Source organism: Myotis nattereri (genome assembly GCF_964212035.1).
Source record: "Myotis nattereri genome assembly, chromosome: 1".
In the NCBI taxonomy this organism is placed as follows: Eukaryota; Metazoa; Chordata; class Mammalia; order Chiroptera; family Vespertilionidae; genus Myotis; species Myotis nattereri.
The window spans coordinates 224,707,600-224,727,870 of NC_138075.1; positions in this window are offsets into that span (position 1 = coordinate 224,707,600).

Consider the following 20,271-nt stretch of genomic DNA (forward strand, 5'->3'; position numbering starts at 1 on the left):
AACAAAGAAACCAAAGGAGCTAGTCAGGAAGCTGTCCTTTCTTTCTCAGAAAAGTCATTGCTCCCTGCCAGACTCCAGGTGGGTCATGTGAGGGTATGGCGTGCAAACTGAGGAGACTGGCGAGGGCTGAGCACCAAGGTGTGAGAGCCTACAGGTGAGATTACAGCAGCCACCAAGCAGACAGAGGACATGAGTCACAGCAGCGACCTCTGAGAAACAGTGTGATGACAGAACGGAGGCCATTGCTGGCTAGCTCTAGCTCTGAAACAGGCCCTCTTATCCACAGGAACAAAAGTACAGGGTGTGCTCCCAGTAAGCCTCTAGGGACTGCTTTAGCCTGGCTCTCCTGACAGGCTAATAGTTTTTCCTTTTCATGGCAAAGGAGCCATTCTCCCCCTGATGTTTTTCTGAGTGTGTCTGTGGCTGATAACAGTATAATTTCCCTTGGAAAATGTCCTTTCCTTCTCTCCCTCTCATTCACCATTCTCTGCTGTCTAAAGGAGAGAGAGAGAGAGAGAGAGAGAGAGAGAGAGAGAGAGAGAGAGAATGAATAGCAATTTTCTATAATGTTCCTTTAGCCATGTCATTCTGGTGGGTCCAGAATATGAAGGTCAAGTCCAGTCATGGAGGTGGGCATTGTGTTCCCAGATGAAGGGGGAACCTGGGCAACCTCATACACCCTGCTGTGGGCACTGCACAGAGAAGCCATGATCATGTGGGTCAACCCTCCCTTCTCCCACTTGTGGGGGGCTGCTGAGCTGCTGCTGTAAGCCCCTAAGACACCTGTGGTGGTGGCTGTCCTCCACCCCCACCCCCATAGGAGAGAAGAAGGGGTGGGTCCATCCACCTCAGCAGCTTTTCCTTGATTTCCCCCTTCAAAGTTCCCCTGGGTAACCCTGGAACAGTCTGGGCTCCTCAGATATGCAAGTGACTCATCTTCCATCCATCAGAGATGAGACTTAAATAAATAAAAAGATCCTTCATGGGGCGGCTGGGCCTAATGATAAGCAATTATGGGAAGGCAAATGAAGGCAGCGCTTTGTGCGGGGCCTGTGAAATTGGTTAAGCAAAAAGAATAATGGCCCGTTTCAGTGATTCATCCCTTTGCTCATTTCAGAGGGAGCATTATCTCAGTTAAGTGATGCAATTAATATGAAAATGAGGGAATCATTGTTTAAGGAGATGAGAGGAAAGCAAGGAGGGGGTCCTGGGTGCTACCGTGGGGAAGAATGGGGCCACTGAGATGGAAATTTGCATAGGTCAGTAGCAATGTGACACCTTCTGCAGGTATTCAAAGCTTCTCTTGCATTGTAATATGTCGCCATTAAATTCTCATTATGGTGACCTGTGTCCAACACAATTCAATTTTTTAGAGTCCTAATGATAAAAAAATATATTAATTACATTAAAGTGGACACCTTTTGTATTGGGCCCTAAACTAAAACCCAGAAAGACCACTGTGAATACCCCAGGACACTGCAGGTGGGGCAGGGGGGCACTTAAATTACTGTTTTATTAACCATACATGATTTGCAGGTTGGTTTTTTCTGAGCTTTGAAGGTCTTTTGTAATGAAGTCAAGAGTGATACATTTAGTGTTTGTCTCTCCTCTTCACCTTTTTTTCCTCTTGCTTGGTTTTTGGGTGGTAGTTTTCCACTCAGTTGCTTGTAGACCCTCTTCCAAGGATGGGCCCACATTCATGGGCAGAGTAGCAAAGGGCACAGCGAGCCAGGAGTCACCAGCCCAGGGTCAGTATAGGGTTGTCACTGTGCACTCTGTACCTTGGACATGGCATTTCACACCCGAGGACGCCAAGCAGAGAGGGAGAAGGAGAGAGGATCTGGTTTTACAGCGGAGAATCACACTTGGCTTCTGCCACTTATCTGCTCTGTGTCCTTGAGCCAGTTACCTAACCTCTCAGTTTCAGCAGCCTCTTGGGCAAGAAAAGGGTAATGTTAGTTTCCATGCAGGAATTGGTGGGAGGATTCATGCCAGGTGGGTACTGGAGGACATGGTTATCATTAATTATCATTCATATCATCCTCGTGTTGCTAAAACCTAAGAAGATTGCAACAAGCATGGGGTCCACTCCCATGATGAGCCTCCATTTCTCCCTTTATAAATCAGAGCATGAGTCATGACTTTTAGATCTTGACTAGATAAAAAAGTAGCAAAGATCTCTGGCTCCCTACACATAATCCAACACTGGAAATTCCAAAAAACGGGAAAGGAAGGTTGACAGATCTCTTAAACTAGCCTAGGAACTGTGGGTATCTAAGAAGCAAGAGGAAGTGATTGGGTGGCGTGGAGGGGATAAGACACAACAACCCAGAGGAGAAGATATCCGATGCAGACCATTGTTTCAGAAAAATACTCAGCCAGCTGAAGGGGGAGCATTTAATAACATGCAGGGTGACGAAAGTCTCCCTTCTCCCACACCTCCATATCCCAAAGCCAGGTATTTTCAACTGTTAGAGAAGAAAATCTTAAAGAAAATTAATTCCAGGCCAAGAGTTGGGGTTGGAACTGGAAATGTCCTCTGTCATGAAATGCAGTATTCCTTATCTTCCTCCCTAAATGCATCAAGAGAAGCCATAATCAAGACCTGGAACGCATCCTTTAGTGCTAACAGAGCCAGGGAAATATCAGTTCAGAGTGGGAAATGATACAATATCTGGGGAATAAAATGGCTGTAGGACAATAGTGAAACTTACCAAACATGAGTGTGTGCACAGCATGGTTCTGTGTGCTGTAAATACCAATCTATTCAATCCTCACTACTGTTCTGCTATGCCCATTTTACATATAAAAAAAGAAAATGTACAGAGAGGTTAAGTCATTTGCCCAAGGTCACATTGGCAGAGTTGGGCTTTGAAAGTGGCCAGACTGGCTCCAAAGCTTACACTTCTACCACTATACTTTATAGCCAGTCTGACAGAAATATAACAAACAGAATTGTCTGTACCAGATGAAAAAAATTAATAGATCCAATAAAACTTAAAGATCAATTTATTAAATACTAGGGGCCCAGTACACGAATTCGAAAGAACTTGAAAGAACTGTGGGCCATGAGGCTGTGGTGGGCACAGGGGCGGGTCTCGGCCCATCCTCCACACCCCTGCCTGGCCCCTTCCACCACAGCCCCTGTCTGCCGGCAGCCCTGTTTCCCTCAACCACTGCTCCCACACACTGATGGCGCTGGCCCCTCGCTCGCATCCTCTGACAGTGCGGAGCTACTGGGGCTGGCGCCAGCAGTGGGTTCGAGTGGGCCCAGCACCGGCAGCAGATGTAAGCACTAGGCGGGACTGCGACACAGGGGAGCAAAGAATTTTCAGTAACCACCAGAGGCTCACCCTGATGTCAGTGACTGGAGCCCCGCCTTGGTCTGGCACCCCTGCTCACCTGATCCACCATCCCGTCACGGCCAACACCCGCCATGTTCCGCACATACCCCTTGGTGGTCAGTGCACATCATGGCAACTAATTGTTCAGTTGTTCCACCATTCAATCTATTTGCATATTAGCCTTTTATTATATAGGATACTCCCCCAAAATAAGAATATCAGAAACATAAGCCAGGGCATGAAGTTATTTAATAAATAAACAAACAAACAATGTATGAAAAACATGGTACACATAGTTGAAATTTTTAAAAATGGATAAAAAATATTTTAAAATGACTAATAACATTCTCAAATTAGAAAAGTATGTACACACTATGGTTGAAAGATTTATAGCATACAAACATACAGGGTAGGGCAAAAGTAGGTGTATAGTTGTTTGTATGAAAAATAATATAATCCTATCTAATAAAAGAGAAACATGGTAATTAGCCGTACCTCCGCTACCCTTCCCTTTGGCTAATCAGGGTGATATGCAAATTAACTGCCAGCCAAGATGGCGGCTGGCAGCCAGGCAGCTTGAAGCAAACATGAGGCTTGCTTGCTTCAGTGATGGAGGAAGCCAACGTTCCCCGCCTGCTGCTGCCGGCCTCTAAGCTTGCAGTTTGAAACATTATTACAAATATAGAAGCTAAACAAAACCCCAGAAACCTGCTTTCAGCCAGCCGGGATCTCAGAGCTGGAGTTGAAACAGTGTTTCGATTATAAAACCCAAACAAACCAGATACCTGCTTTCAGCAGCTGAGGCCTCAGAGCTGGAGCCAAGCCTCAGAGCTAAAGCTGGCCCAGAATAAAAAAAAAAGAAAAAAAGGAGCAGTTGGGAGCTTCAGTCACCCGCCAGCCTGAAAACAGCCCTCAGCCCCTCACCCAGACTGGCCAGGCACCCCAGTGGGGACCCTCACCATGAAGGGGGTGTGACCAGCTGCAAACAGCCATCATCCCCTCACCCAGGCTGGCCAGGCACCCCAGTGGGGACCCCCACCCTGATCCAGGACACCCTTCAGGGCAAACCAGCCGGCCCCCACCCATGCACCAGGCCTCTATCCTATATAGTAAAAGGGTAATATGCCTCCCAGCACCGGGATCAGCAGAGCCACGAGGCCTCCCGGCACCAGGATCAGTGTGACAGGGGGCAGCGACCAAACCCCCTGATCACCCTGTGGCTCTATGTGTAACAGGGGGCGGGGCCACAACCTCCCTATCCACCCTGCTCTGTTCATGACAGGGGAAGGCGCCCCAACCCCCTGATCAGCCCTGCTCTGTGCCTGATACGGGGGAGCTCCCCAACCCCCTGATCGCCCTGCGGCTCTGTGTGTGACAGGGTGCGGCGCCCCAACCCTCCGCGCCTCCCCCCCCCCCACCCCGCATGGGCCCTGCTCTGTGTGTGATGGGGTAGAGCCATAACCTCCCCATCGGCCCTGCCCTGAGTATGACAGTGGCAATGCCCCAATCCCCTGATTGGCCCTGCTCTGTGGGTGATAGAGGGCAGCGCCCCAACCCCCTGATCCACCCTGCTCTGTGTGTGACAGGGGGTGGTGCCCCAACTCCCCTATCGGCCTTACTCTGTGCATGACAGGGGGGAGCTCCCCAACCCCCTGATGGGCCCTGCTCTGTGCGTGACAGGGGTGGCGCCACAACCTCCCCATCAACCCTGCCTTGAGTGTGACAGGGGGCGGTGCCCCAACCCCCCTGATGGGCCCTGCTCTGTATGTGACAGGGGTGGCGCCACAACCTCCTGATCTTCCCCTGCTCTGTGCATGACAGGGAGTGGCGCCGCAACCTCCCCATGGACCCTGCCTTGAGTGTGACAGGGGGCGGTGCCCCAACCACCCAATCGGCCCTACCCTGAGCATGACTGAGGGTGGCATCGCAACCTCCCAATCCGCCCTGCTCTGTGAATGACAGGGGGTAGCGCCCCAACTCCCCAATCAGCCCTGCTCTGAGCCCAACCAGGGGCTGCACCTAGGGATTGGGCCTGCCCTCTGCCACCCGGGAGCAGACCTAAGCCAGCAGGTCATTATCTCCTGAGGCGTCCCAGACTGCGAGAGGGCACAGGCCGGGCTGAGGGACCCCCCTTTCCACCCCCCACCCCCAGTGCACAAATTTTTGTGCACCAGGCCTCTAGTAATTAATAAAGAAAAATACAAGAATTAACTCTGTGTTTCACATACTCACAATTATAAACCTCCTTTTGCCCCCCCCCCCATATAAGAAACTACCTATACTTGAACTCACTTTAGAGAAGTTCATGAACATTAAAAACAAAGAGAAAATAATGTAAACAAAAGTTGAAACAATATTTAAAAGCTTACAAAGAGAAAGGTCACTTACAATGAAACAAGGATCTGATTGATATTTGGTATCTCAGCAGCAAAAAAAATACACACACACACACACACACACACACAAATTGGAAGCTTAAATTTTACATCCATTAAAACTATTATTTGAACGCAAAAGTATTTTCAGGTACATAAGACTTCACTTGGATTACCACACAAAGACCCTCTATGAATTATATTTGGAGAAGTATTTTTATAAGAAAAGAAATAAATCAAATAAAACTTTACAAGATATGGGAAGCATAGTAAATTTAAAAAACAGAAAATATGGCTGAAAGATGTTTGAAAATGTATAATAACTACATTGCATATTAAGAGATTAAATTCACATCTCAAAAGGCAGAGACTCATAAATTAGATTAAAACCATGATCCAGTAAGTTGTATACAACAGATCCATTTAAAGAGCTATTAATGTTAAAAATAAATAAATGCATAAGTTATATCAAGTACATATAAACCAAGAGGAAGTGAGAATAATAATTTAAATACCATACAAAATAGAGTGGGAGGCAAAAATATCAGGAGAAACAAAAAAGAATGCTACTAAAAGAAACAATAAATCAAAAAGCTATAAAAGTCATGAACATATCTGCACCCAAGAACATAGCTTTTTTAAAAAATGGCTGATTTGAATGCTATGTGTTTAGCTCCCTGCAGTTTGGAGTTAATAATAAGGTCTCTAATTGCCTCAGTGTCCCATGTTGTTTTCTTAATTTTGCCCACAATTCTGTAACTCATCCCTTCATCGAAGTCTCCCCAGTTAAGTCATCTGAGTTGAATTTTCTTTTTATACAGACTTGACCTGATACAACTTTATCATTCAAAAATCTTTAAACACAAAAGTCTATGTTTATATCCAGAAAAGGTAAGATAAGGGGGTATGTGTAGGTTCTGCAGTCAGACAGACCAGGGTTGAGTCTTAGCTCTTCTGCTTAACATTTGTGTGATCCTGGGCAAGGTGCTCTAATTCCTTGAGCTACTGTTTTCCCAAATATTGACATTATGTAGTAATAGCTGCTTCATAGTGTTTTGTGAATATTCCCAACCAAGTTATCACTCAATAAATTTCGGTGATGGTGGGAATAATAAACATATGTAATACTCTTTGTAATACTTTAAGCAATAAAAAAACAACAACAAACAAAAAAAAAACACGTGGTAGTACTAGTACTAACACTGATAGAAATGTTAATAATAGTAGTTGAGGATCTTGATACTATTACTGAGCTTTTAAGAGTGCAAATTACCCTCCATGGCCAATCATACTAAGTATGTAAAAGCAAGGGATACATTATTTCTCCAGTAGCAAGGGAACCTAATTTAGAATTCTGGTTATCTTGATGATTGCTCAAAAACACCCAACAATACCCACTCTGGTGTATTGTTTAATCTACATTTGAGGTGAAATAGTTAATCTTATGATTAGTTAATTAAAAATAGTTAATCAACAATCCCAGCAGATCTTGCTCTGAATACATTCAGATGAGATTTTATATAGTCAACTACATTGTATTTGCAGTCAGGGGAAATGTCAAGACCTGGATAACAATGGATCAAAGAGAGAAAACAGGAATATGAAACCAGAATGAAAAAAGATTTTTTGTACAGGAGGAAGATGTGTGCATCAAACAAGCATGTTGGTGGCATTGAAAAAATTTTAAAAGGCTCTGTGTGTAGCCTGGCCAGCATGGCTCAGTGGTTGAGAGTTGACCTATGAACCAAGAGGTCACAGTTCCATTCCAAGTCAGGGCACATGACTGGGTTATAGGCTTAATCCCCAGCAGGGGGCATGCAGGAGGCAGCAGATCAATGATTCTCTCTCATCATTGATGTTTCTATCTCTCTCTCCCTCTCCTTTCCTCTCTGAAATCAATTATATATATTTAAGACAGTATGTGTAAATATAAGAGGCAGAGAAAAAAAATCAACAAGACGCAAGGAGTCAAAAGGATGAGATGAGTACCAAAAAATAGAGAAAAGGCAAAACAGAAACAAGATTGAAATTAAAGCATCCTTCTGCCCTGTCAAAAACCCACTCACATTCTTTCTGCTGAGACACAAAACTCTTTGAATCCATGGGTAAGCCACAGGGATTCATGACTAAGGAAAGTATCCAAAATAGGAGCCCCTGTCTCATGAATGAATTTAGACTACTGTCGGACAACTTGACATATTTTATGGATCAAAACATTCTTAAAGATTCAGGACATTCTCTGCCAGTAGTTCTCAAGCCTGATTTAGCATACAGCTACTGGTGAAGCTGCTGAAGCACATATTTCAAGGTGAAAAGCTTTGGAATAAAAGCCCAGGAATCAGAATTTTTCACAAGTAGTGTAGATCATTTTTATGAAGCCAGACAGGAAGATAGCTGTAGGGTACAGGCAATTTGTGGAACCACTGTGGCCCCATATGGCCCAAAACCAAATAGACTTCCTTGCTTATTGACTTCCCTGAAATATAGCCATGTCCTATTAACAAATTTATTCATTAAATAAATGTTTGTTGACTATCTACCATGAGCACAAGTGAAGACTAAGGCAAAATTCCCGACCTCCCCACAAAAATTCAGTGTAGAATGTGTCAGGCTTGGGCACTGTGAGTCATAACACAAGTTCTACAAGGAAGTATAGCATCAGAGAAGAGAAGGGCTATCGGTTTTGACTGGGGTGATCAGGGAAGACTGCATAAAAGAGGTGGCATTTAAGCTGAACTTGAAAGGATGATCAGAATTTAAATTATAGGACAAAGAAGGAAAAGTGCTCCATGCTGAAGAACTAGCACAAGCAAATGCATGGAGAGATGAGAAGGTAGAAGGCGTATTTGGCTAGTGAGGAGCAGTCACGCATTCCTTGATTATCTAGGGCACATGATCTAGGAACAGATTATCAAAAGCCTTGAGCATTCTGCAAGGATGTTGGGCCTTTGTTGGTAGGTTGTAGTAAAACATTAAATATTTTTAAGAATGAAAATGATTTAAGTCTTGTTATGGGAAGATGACTCTACTGCAGAATAAATAAAAAATTAAAGAGATTAGAAGCAGGTATATCATTCAGCTGGCTATTATCATGGTCCAAAGGAGGAGGCCCTGTCTCAAAGGCTTAAACTAGGACTACAGTGCTGCATGTAAAGAGAAGGGGAAGTGGCAGCTCTAATCTTAGCTTTGCCCCTCCCTCGATGCATGTGCTGGGCAAAGCAGTTACTCTCTGGGTCTCAGTTTCTCTTCTGTAAAAGAAGATTAATAATTACCTTCTAGGTCAGTGGTTCTCAACCTTCCTAATGCCACAACCCTTTAACACAGTTCCTCATGTTGTGGTGACCCCAATTTCATTGTTACAAATTAAACATAATTAAAGCATAGTGATTAATCACAAAAACAATATGTAATTATGTGTTTTCCGATGGTCTTAGGTGACCCCTGTGAAAGGGTCGTTCGACCCCAAAGGGGTCGTGACCCACAGGTTGAGAACCGCTGTTCTAGGTCTCCTTCCCAGGGTAATCAATGGGATACATAATCATGGAAATCATGTGAAGTGCTTAATAATCATAAAGAGTTATTAACATTAATAATGATTATAAATCTCACCCTGTCCAGGTGGCTCAGTTGGTTGGAGCATTGTCCTATACACCCAAGAGGTTTTGGGTTCTATTCCCAATCAGGGCACATACCTAGGTTGTGGGTCCAATCTCCGGTCAGAGTGCACATGGGAGGCAAGGATCAGTGCTTGGTATGTTGTAGGAAAACATTAAATATTTTTAAGAATGAAAATGATTTTAAGTCTTGTTATGGGAAGATGACTTCCAATTTTTCTTTCCTACCTTAACTCCTTATTGTCGATGTTTCTCTCTCTCTAAAAAAAAATTTTTTATTAAAAATAATGATGGTAAGTCTCTACCAATGGAAAGAAAGTCAGTAGAAGACAACTGTGAGGCCAGCAGCTCTGGAAGAAGACAAGCAGACCCTGCCTTCTTTCTAAAGCATTTTCACCTTGAAGTCATTTGAAGCTTGCATTAAGTCCTCAAACCCACAATTCAGACAAATCCTAAATCAGCCACCGCAGCTCTGTCTTACTCATTTTGGCCCTTTATAACACCGGTGCATCTTAGCTCACATATTTTCCCAAGAGGCACACATTCCAACAGCTGGGCTTATTTAGAAAGTAACAGAAAATTCCACATTTCAGCTGAAGCTTAATGTCTGTAGGCAAATAAGAGAATGGTACAGATTACCTTATTAAGCAAATGGGCCATCTTTCCTGACAGGAGAAAAGGAGGTAGTACAAAATGTAGGTCCTTGGGGACAAGACTCGGCTATTATGCTGATTATGTATTTCATTCTTTTCTGGCAGGCAAAGGTGGATGTAAAAGGTGACACTATTCAGCCTTATAAGTGATGTATTTGGCTTCAGTATGAGACCTTCAGTGAAATTAAGTAGGGGTCTCCATTGAGATTGCCTTCTACTCATCTTTTCTCCCTCATATGCCCCCCAAGATGCCTACCAAACCTCTCTCTCAAGGTCCAATGCTGATTATCCATTTGCACGTAAATATGAAGAAATCTCAAGTTCTTAATGTCCAAAACTATGATTTTTGGCCTCCAAACCTGGTCCTCCTCCTTTGTAACTTCTTCAAAAGTCCATCAAAACCCATTCTCCCAGGCAGTGCCCTCAGCGGTCCCAGATCTGTCACTTGCTTCAATAGTGTTTGGATGGAACAGACCCAGGGAGCCCCTTCTTCCAGCCTTCAGTCGCTCTCCTGCATCTTATCCAGTCACCACCTTCAGAACCACCTCTGGGATCAGCCAACACACCAGTTTTTCTTTCCTACCTTAACGCCTTATTGTCGAACAACCATGAGCTCCCAAATTCGTCAGAATTATTCCACCAAAGTGGAGGCTGCAGTCAACTGCCTGGCCAACCTGCATCTGTGGGCCCCCCACACCTACCTCTCTCTTGGCTTCTATTTTTAATATGACGATGTGGCTCTTGAGGACATGGGCCACTTCTTTCATGAGTTGGTGGAGAAGAAGCGAGAGGATGCTGAGCATCTCTTAAAGTTGCAAAACAAGTATGGTGGCTGCATTCTCTTCCCGGACGTGCTGAAGCCTCCCAAGATGAATGGGCAAAATTCAGGACGCCATGGAAGCCGCCCTGGCCTTGGAGAGGAACCTGAACCAGGCTCTTTTGGAGCTGCATACCCTGGTTCTACTTGCACAGACTCTCATCTCTGTGACTTCTGGAGAACCATTTCCTGGATGATGAGGTTAAACTCATTAAGAAGATGGGCAACTACCTGACTAACATCCTCAGGCTGGCTGGTTCCCAGGTTGGGCTGCGCAAGTATTTCTTTGAAAGATTTACCTTCAAGCATGACTAGGAGCCTTTGAGCCCAGGGGCCTTTGAGAAGCCCCTCTGCATTCCCCTGGTGTCTGGATTTTACTTGAGCCTCTTTCTGAAACTACTAGCCATTCTTTTAACCACCCTAATGCCCTCTCCCATGCATTGGACCAAATAAAGCTTTTTGGGGAAAAAAAAAAAAAAAGCCCATTCTCCCAGATCAGACTCCTCACTCTTACTGCCAAAGTGCACCTGGTCATCAGGTCCTATCATTTCCAGCAATGGCCCCCAAACCACATGGGTTCTAGAGAAGGGACTTGGCCAAGATGGGGAGCACCTGACTCACACTCCATTGCTCATATTCCACCACACCACAGGAGCTCTTGATTAACCTCAGCCTGCAGACAAAGATCAAGAAGGAACAAACTGGGCTCCAACTAGCCCTGAGTCAGACCTGATACTAAAACTATGAATGCAAAGGAGCTATGTGATGGCACACTGATTTATGGAGGGACCAGAAAACCAGGACATTAATTAGGATCATTATATTCCTTAATAAGGAGATTCAATTGACTTATAGCCAGTTCTAAGCTCACTATCTTTCTCTGTGCTTTATTAATTGTACTTACTCATTTTTACAGTTGCTAAATTATAAGATATGCTACAGTTGTGAACGAGAAGGAAGGATTTATGCATCTTCTATGCCAGTCTGTGCAATTGAAAGTGAAATTTAAGTGTTGAAAGAGTTCAGAAGGAAGCCAATGTTATCCTCCCCCCGCCTCAAGGTTCCCAGGTCTCTAGATAAGAAATCCTTGATGAAGGAGAAAGCCAGGACAGTGTTTCATTCTGCAGCCACAGTGACTGGGCTTTGGAGATTGTGGCTCCAATCTCCAAAGAAGTTTGTGATTCCACAACCACCTGCCAGGAGTCCCAGGTCTTCTTAGCTACTCAAACTCTACTGTAAGAGAAGTGTCTTCAAAGACCAAAATTATCACCATTGTCATCATCATTATTTTTCTCCAACATGCTGTGTGATCTTGAGCAAGTTACTTATAACCTTGAGCCGCCATTTCCAAGTATGTGACAGGTGAGTTAGAATACCTCTACCTTCTACCTCTATATTACAGGTCCTCTCACACAGAAAATGCTCCATTCCTATTAGCTTCTAGTAGTACTAATCATAGTAGTATATTTCAAAGCAAAAAATTACAAAAAACAAAATCTTCTACCTGACCAAAGGACCTCCCACTACAGTGCCATTTCTATCTTCCAGACAAGCCTCACCTATTTGGTTTATGACAGGAGACTGAAACAAGCAACCATTTCGCTCCTCTGATGGAACCCTCCTACTTCACCCAGAAACATGGCCCTGCCTTTTTAGCCCTGAGTAGATCAGAGACTGCCTCTGGCCAATCATGGCATCACACACATATTACATATAGCATTAAGTGCATAGACAATGACGTTGTGATAGGTTGTCTTAGCAGCTATTATAAGAATCTCCCTTGTGAAAGACCCTGCATTTTTGTTTTAGAAGAAATAGTAAATGAGATATTTCAGTTAATGGGTAAGGCCCCAAGACCTCACACAACTAAAAATAGATGCTGGCTCTGCTGCCTTCTAAAGAAGCCAGATGTTTCTGGCTGAGGGAACTTTGTTTTGTTGAACTCCTAGTTATCTTGGCTTCATAAATCTAGGGACATGACCTGGGAAAGAAGAAGTTGCTCTGCTTAATAAAGAAATGAAGAAGTTGGGGCTCCCCTAAGAAAACCTAGAAGGAAGATTCCTAGGAGGGATTGAAGCTTGACCTTGGATGGACAAGAAAGAGGAGGGGATCTCAGAAGTAATGACAAGTCAGTGAATGAAACTTTCTCTAGTGTTAAGATATAAAGTGGGAGAGTCACTGCTTCTATCTCTGGCCACAAAAAAAAAAAAAAGTAGATCTAAGGAACTAAAATGAAAGCTGCAAAATATACAGAGGGGCCAAATTAAAATAACTTTAGTAAGATCTTTTCACAGCTTCAGTAATCAGCAACAGTTTATAATTGGCAGTTCATTCTATATAATAAAAGGCTAATATGCTAATTGTCCCCTCAACTGGGAGTTGGACCAGGAGTTCGACCAGGGGGCGGGGCAGGCCAGCCAACAACCTGTGGCCCTTTCCCCTTGCCAGCCTGCCCCCAATCACCCCTCGACCCCGATCAGGACAGAACGACTGAACCTCACCCATGCATGAATTTGTGCACCGAGTCTCTAGTAAATTATAATAGTTTATCCATTCTAAGCTGCACATTTTTTTACACTTCAATCTCTCTGCAGTTAGGATTCATCTTACAACCAATGATGTCTTAATATTAATTTGCAAACTTTTGCTTTCTCTTTCTTTCTTTGAGGTAGGGAGAAACAAGGGGGTGTCTTACAATCAGTGGCACCTCAGATTATTTTAAATATGGCAGCTACTTCAATAGATGAGCCAAGGACTTCAACTCTCCAACCCATGTTTGACAAATACTGGCATTATCATAGTCGTTAAGGTTACAGTGTTAGATTCCAGGCCAGTGAAGACAAACTCTGTTAATTCTTTGTTCTAATTGACATTGTAAGAGTTCAGAGAGTTCTTATTTGATCTCTAACATGTGATGGAGCTAAGGCAAATTTAATTTTACTGACCTCTGTGCCATGAGGTGATTAGCCAGCTAACAATGTGTGTTGATCAACTCACTGGGTCATAAATATGTTGAATCTCGTTGCTTCCTTACAATCACAAAGAAAGGCAATTCTGAGCACCACAGGGAACAATTTTAAGACCAATTAGATGATTTCCTGTCTCTGCAAGATTTATTCATTCTTCCCATTCAGTTAAGGAAACTTGCATGATTTTTATTCCACACTTTTCTTCTCAAAGGAGACTTGAGCTTTCTCATTCTATCTTAGACTAAAAGGCATTGAAGACAAAAAAAAGTCCAGTAAAAGGTTAAAATATTATTAGTACCAGAGCTCAGTACATTGAGACCCTTTCTCAATGATGATACAAATCTTTAGTAAAAACTCCCAAACACAGCACACACATACACACATGCTTGGCAAAAATCATAATTTTTGTATCTAGCTAGACATAGAGAAAAAATAGTGTGTGGTTAAGGGAATAGCCAGCAGCTGTAATACACAAGCATTAACTAGAATCATTCATGCCCAAAGGTTTAAAAGATATGTTGAACAGAGAGGCTATATGAATGACTAGGGCAAGATGGACAACAGTTAGACATCATGAAGTAACTCACTATGCACCAGGCACGAGCCCCAATATCACTAACACCTTTGATAATCCTGCAGGGGAGGTACCATTGTCCAAGATGCTGTATAGTAATGTCCCTGATCAGCAAAAATCAGGGCTGAGATTTGAACCCAGAACTGTCAAATGGCAAAGCTTCTGCTCCCTCCCTTCCGCCAAGTTGCCTCATTTTCAAGCTGTGTTTCTATCTTCCAGCCTTAAAAGAGTTCAGCTCTCTCATGTAGCACTGCTTGTCAGAATGACATTCCAGCTGCACGGCCTATCTCCAGATGGGGAGTAACCTTCTCCCGTTGCATCTACCCTTGTGTTTCCCATTCATTGCTGACAGGTAGCAACAGTCCCTCCTTTCTGAAAATGTCACTGAGCCATCTTCAAGGGAAAAAAAGGAGATGCTGACATTCTACTTTTTCTGTGATTCCCTGGAGGAACATTTAATCCTCATGACCTTGTGGCTATTTAAAAAGAGCCAATCTCCAGACCTTGTCAGTTGGTGACAGCCAGCATTTTGTCTAATGGGCCCGAGGGTAGACACAGTTTGCAATGGGGAAGAGTAACATCTGGCTGGTGTTTAAAAAGCAAATGGGGTTTCTCAATGATTATTACTTACCAATAGTATTCAAAGGCATGTTTTCTTTGCATTGTTATTTATAGTCAAAAACAAATCCCAAGCACAGATATTCAAAATCTGCATTGGTTTTATGATGAGCTAGCAAAATGCTTCTTTCTGCTAAAAAATTGGAGGACCTCCAATTTGAGTTTTATGACACCAAAAATTGAATATTGCAGGAGTTTTAAGAAATATTAAAGCAGAGTAGCTATGGACATTAATAACTACCACTTATTAAGTCAGACAATGAGTTTGGTGATTTATGTTATCCAATCACATCCTCTTATGTAAAATTATTCCCCACTTTACAGATGAAATAACTGAGGCTAAGTCAGAGACCCAGGACTGGGGATGCCCTGAGAAATGTTTGGTGTCTTCCTATAACGTGGTTAGTACAGAAATTGAGAGTGTTTAGACACTTTCACAGGCATTTGACACTGCCTTGAAAACCAAGCAACATTTCATTTTTCTAGTAATTTATTTTTATTCTTTATATTTTAGAAAAGTATCAGTCCACAATGGATTAAAACTTTAAAAAAAATTGTCCTTTACCACAAATAGTTTTAGAATCACTTTAATAAACATTTTAAAACTCTGGAATAATGGTCAAATTGGAAGAAAAAAATGATTCAAATTCATAGATTGCCAGTTAATGATCAGTCATTCTTCATCAAAATGGCTATGCTTCTGGGGTGGCTAATGGGGCCCAGGAATCTATATTATTTAAAGCTCTACAGAAGATATAATGTCTGTGAGAGTAGCATCTTTGTCTGTCTTGTTTATTGATATATCCCAAAGGAATGGTGTCTCATACTAAGTAGGTGCTTAATAAACACCGAGTATGTGAACAAATAACTTTTCTGATGGAAAGACATGCTTGAGGACCATTACTTTCTACATGTTCTTCTACCCTTAAGATTCTACCTGACAACAGACTGAAGATTCCCATAAGCTTCCATCCTAGTAGGTGAGAAAAATAGAAAAATAGTGAGGATGATTGAGCTTGCAAAAGAGCAACAACTACACCACATTTTGTTTATCCATTCACCAGCTGATATTCATGGGAGTTGTTTCTATCTTTTGGCTATTATAAATAATGCTGCTGTCAACATTCATGCACAAACTTTTATGTGGACATATTTTTCATGTCTTTTAGAAGGAAACCTAGCAGTGAAATTGCTAGGTCACATTACATCTCTATGCTTGACTTTTGAAGAACTGCCAAACTGTTTTTCAAAGAGGTTGCATCATTTTACATGGCCATCAGCAATGGAGGAGGGTCCAAATTTTCCATGTCCTCACCAATACTTGCCATGCTCTGTCTTCATTAGTTATTCTCATGAGTGTAAAGTATTGCCGGATTGTAGCTTTGGTTTCCATTTCCCTAATGACTAAGGATGTTGAGTATTTTTTCACATGCTTATTAGGCATTCATATATCTTCTTGGAGAAATATCTACTCAAATCCTCTGCCCCACATTTTTATTGGATCATTCATCCTTTTATGATTGAATTGTTAAGTGTTCTTTATATAATCTGGATACAATTCCCTTATTAAATATTTGATTAGCACATATATTTTCCCTGTCGTTGAGTTATCTCTTCATTTTGTTGATGATATCCTTAGAAACACAAAATTTTTTAACCTTGACCAAGTCCAACTTATCTACCTTATCTTTTATAGCTTGTGATTTTGGTGTCATATCTAAGAAATCATCGCCTAACCCATGATCATGAAGATTTATTCTGGTGTTTCCTTCTAGGAGATTTATAGTTTTAACTCTTACATTTATGATTACGATGTACTTTGAGCTAATTTCTGTGTATCATGTCAGGTAGGGGTCCAACTTCATTCTTTTGCATATACAGTTAACCCAGAGACATTTTTTGAAGAGATAAGTAATATTTAATGCACTAAAGACAGAATCAGTAACAATGTCATGCTGAACCACCTAAGGAGCCTGAGGTAAAAGAAAAAATCAGAATACTGATTCATCTTTATTTGAAATGTTGGTATTTTTTTATCATGAATTTTTGGAGTCTTTTCAATTTTGGCATCTGAGGCAAATGCTTCGTTTTCCTCACCCTAGTCTCAGTCCAATACCTCTTAATCTTAGCATACCAAGCCTTCCCCATCCTCACTCCTACCTGCCCTTCCAACCACCTGCATCTCCACCCACCATGTCTCAATATTTATCACGAATAATACATATTTGTTCATGTTTCCCTGAACACCCCATGCTGGGGCAGGCATCTGTCATCTTGATCATACTCTTCACTTGCCTTGGAACATATTTCTCACTTTCTATTTCCTCACTCCATCCTACAAGATCAGGGGCCAACCTCTCCAGAAAGACTTCCGTGAATGTCCAAGTTGAGTTAGATGCCCTTACATTGCCCTGTCTTCCAGCAACATACCACTTATATCATACTGTGTAATAAATATTTTTTCTCTCCCACCAGACAGTAGCTCTTTGTCCTTATGCCAACTATGTCTTACTCACCTGGACACTCCCAGATCCTAGCACAGCACCTGGAAAATGAAAGATGAGGAAATAGATGTTTGTTTCACAGTTCACCTAAATGTGAGTACAGCAGGCATAAAGTAATTCCATCTGCCTAAACCGAGCAGAGAAGGTTTCCTCAAGGAACATTCTAGTAAGAGGACATGAACTAAGTGTCTGACACAGAAAGCCTACCATTGCAAAGGGAGAGAGAGCGAGCAGAGGCTGCGTCTGAGGAAAGAGCTACTTGTCCCTGCTCCCAGGATGGAAGCAGAGATCCCAAGGTCTTATTAGAGGGTCAGCCCCCAGGTACAGAGTGGTTATACATAAATTAAATAATGAGAACTAGTCCTAGGATTTATGGGTGAGTAAGGAAGTGGTTGTCTCCAGGTAGTGCAATAATGAGAAAAACATAAAGGCAAATCCTCATGAAACTCATTTCATTTATTCATTAATTCACTGACCAGTAATCCCCAAAACTTTATAAGGCATCCTTTGGCCACTATTGTGGCCCTTGAATATAGGAGTCAAAAATCAGGTTCTTAACCTAAAGAAGCTCATAGTCAAAGCTGCAAACCTACTATGTACACAGGTTGGGATACCAAGAAAATAAAAGTGTTGACAAAAGCTCATCTTCAGTGATTTTAGTGGGTTATTCTATTTGCCCCTCCAAATCCACTCTCCATCTTTATCCACCCTATACCGTGAGAAGCTGAACACCTCAGACTACATCATTGGGCTTCCTGGTACTCTGGCTTCCAACTGGATTTGGCCAATGCCGTGCACCAGCAGGAGATTTAAGGGGGGGAAATGAGCAAGGGTGTGGCATTTATTACCATTGCTGTGGGGCTGCCATGGGCTGGTTTTGTACAAGGTCAGTAGTTTAGTTAAGAGGTACATTCCACACAGCCCTCACTGTTTTCTGGTTATCTTTTCCCTCTCTCCATTCCTTCAGACCTACTATGGCAACTAGATTTCATAACACTGTAGTATTAAAGTGTTTTTTTATAGTTTCTCTAAATCCTGCTCTCAGCATTATTAATATTTTATTAATAAATTCTTATCAAATTACCCTAATGTGAGTGTGCCATCTGTTTCTCACTAGGACCTCAACTGATATAATAAGCTCCTAGGGAAGATGTGACAAAGACGTGATAAGCAGAGAATGGAAGGGGGAATCCCTTTGGACATGTGAATGAATGCATATGGCCATCCACTGGAGAGAGGGTGGCAGAAGATTCAAAGCCATGCTTTGGGATTGTTTCCATTCCAGGAGGCTGGAATTGTGCACTGACTGAGGGTGTCTGGGCGTCCACCTCCAAAGGATAACAGATTCGAAGGGCAAGGAAAGGTTTTCTTTCTTCCAGAGAAATGCCTAGAGGACAATGACTAAGTTTTCTGGATATAAACAACAGTGAAGACTTAATGAGCTTAATCCTTCAAAGTAAGTCTCCCTTCCCCCTGCCATCCTGGGACCTCAAAGCAAAGGAAAGGGCAAGTTGATGCACCTCAGGTCGAGAGGAAAAGGGAAATAGGCTGTTTCCTAAGAGTTGTATATACCATCAAATAAAAGCACAAAACTGCACTCTGCCAAGTCATTAAAGACCTGGAATGATTTCCAGGTCTATAAGAGTTGCCTGCAACCTGACATATCTAGAGGTCATCTAGAAGATGTTTCTAGTTGGGGAGCACACTAGAAAAAAGCATGCATAAGGCTATTAGCATGATGTCATTGAGCATTTAAATCACACCACTCACTTCCCTCTTTCTTGTTTCATCTCCCTCAAAAAAATCTTAGGAGTATTATTTGGTTTCTCATTTTAGTTTCCTGAAAGAGAATATATAAATACTGATGAGGTAAAGAGTGCCTAACAAGAATATTTCATGTTGAAAATCATTACATTGAACATCAGGTATTATTATTTCTCAGTCTTCTGTAAGCATTGTTAGCATGAGTCGGCCTCCCCAAGTCCAGGAATCTCTGGAACACTTTGAGTATGTGAGCCCACAAAGCTAATGTCAAACTTTTGGGCTGAGGAAAAGTCACAAATGTTAATTGCTGCTTGGAGGTTGCTTGGCAGCCGGCCACCCAACAGCCGCTGGATACACACACACACACACACACACACACACACACACACAATGGAAACAACGGTACCTCAGTGGACCCTGCCTCCCACCTCCCTTTCTTGCCCAGTTGATTGCTTGACCAAATTTCAGGAGTTTACCTTAATCCATTTTCAATTTCATAGGCTGACTTGGCCCATTGTTCTTCTTGACTGATTCTGTCAGTCATTGTATTCGCTGCCTCTGTCAGACTAGAGTAATCCATTAATTTGATAAACTGGCATGACCCAACTGATGGATGAAAAGACAGGCAGCGGAGTTCTGCAACGCCATCCCGGTTACTCTCCTTTTAAAAAACTGGCTTGTCTTTTTCCCCTTTAAAGTTTAGAGCGCAGGACTGAAAGCAACATCACAGGTGTGGTCTAATCTGTGCGTAACAGAGCATGACTCCACCTCCCTCATTTCAGTCCTGCGCTTCTACCAACATAGGCTAAGGACAAAATATTTCCCTACTCCATTATGGCTCGTGGCTCATCCTGCCAATGAAAGTGACTTTTTATTCTGCTGATATTAAGTCACATCAGTCTATTATGTTGGTTTTCTTTTGAGCTCAAGTGTAGGCTGTTTATTCCTGTTCAATTCTGCCTCATTATGCGAAGACTGTGGTTTCAACCTGTTGAGATCTATTAGGATCCTGAAACAGTGGGTCAGACACATAGAACCT